This window comes from Octodon degus, unplaced genomic scaffold, assembly GCF_000260255.1.
Source record: "Octodon degus isolate 3935 unplaced genomic scaffold, OctDeg1.0 scaffold00302, whole genome shotgun sequence".
Taxonomy (NCBI): domain Eukaryota; kingdom Metazoa; phylum Chordata; class Mammalia; order Rodentia; family Octodontidae; genus Octodon; species Octodon degus.
In genome coordinates this window covers 955,431-956,733 of record NW_004524878.1, presented here as the reverse complement: position 1 = coordinate 956,733, position 1,303 = coordinate 955,431, and the positions used below count along the sequence as shown (strand labels likewise).

Genomic DNA, 1,303 nt, shown 5'->3' with positions numbered 1-1,303 from the left:
ATCCTCTATACTGCATCTCAGGCATGCTTACAGCACCCTGATGTTGCAGCCTATAAGGCCAACCGGGACCTGATATACAAGCAGCTGCAGCAGGCAGTCACGGGTATTTCCAATGCTGCCCAAGCAACTGCGTCAGATGATGCTTCCCAGCACCAGGGTGGAGGAGGAGGAGAACTGGCATATGCTCTCAATAATTTTGATAAATCATTGTAGACCCTTTGAGCTTCAGTGAGGAGCGCTTTAGACCTTCCCTGGAGGAGTGCCTGGAAAGTATCATTAGTGGTGCTGCACTCATGGCTGACTCGTCCTGCACACGTGATGACCGACGTGAGCGAATTGTGGCAGAGTGTAATGCTGTCCGCCAAGCTCTGCAGGACCTACTCTCAGAGTATATGGGCAATGCTGGACGTAAAGAAAGAAGTGATCACTGAATTCTGCAATAGATAAAATGACAAAGAAGACCAGGGATTTACGTAGACAGCTCTGCAAAGCTGTCATGGACCACATTTCAGATTCTTTCCTGGAAACCAATGTTCCACTTTTAGTACTGATTGAAGCTGCAAACAATGGAAATGAGAAAGAAGTTAAAGAATATGCCCAAGTTTTTTGTGAACATGCCAACAAACTGATTGAGGTTGCCAACTTGGCCTGTTCCATCTCAAACAATGAAGAAGGTGTAAAGCTTGTTCGAATGTCTGCAAGCCAGTTAGAAGCCCTCTGTCCTCAGGTTATCAATGCTGCATTGGCTTTAGCAGCCAAACCTCAGAGTAAATTGGCTCAAGAGAATATGGATCTTTTTAAAGAACAGTGGGAAAAACAAGTCCGTGTTCTCACGGATGCTGTTGATGATATTACTTCCATTGATGACTTCTTGGCTGTCTCAGAGAATCACATTCTGGAAGATGTGAACAAATGTGTTATTGCTCTCCAAGAGAAAGACATGGATGGGCTAGATCGCACAGCTGGGGCAGTTCGAGGCCGGGCAGCCCGAGTCATGCACGTAGTGACCTCAGAGATGGACAACTATGAGCCAGGGGTCTACACAGAGAAAGTTCTGGAGGCTACCAAGCTGCTTTCCAACACAGTCACGCCCCATTTCACTGAACAAGTGGAAGCAGCTGTGGAAGTCCTCAGCTCAGATCCTGCACAGCCCATGGATGAGAATGAGTTTATTGATGCCTCCCGCCTTGTGTATGATGGCATCTGGGACATCAGAAAAGCAGTGTTGATGATAAGGACCCCTGAGGAACTGGATGACTCGGACTTTGAGACAGAAGACTTTGATGTCAGAAGTAGGACAAGC

General features: G+C 47.0%; 1 protein-coding gene and 1 pseudogene across 1 annotated transcript in view; both read left to right on the top strand.

The window, feature by feature from the left end:
- Stk33 (serine/threonine kinase 33) overlaps nt 1-1,303 on the top strand; it is a 122,807-nt gene that overhangs the window by 92,708 nt on the left and 28,796 nt on the right. The window lies entirely within an intron of this gene.
- LOC101589664 overlaps nt 4-1,303 on the top strand; it is a 7,060-nt pseudogene continuing 5,760 nt past the window's right edge.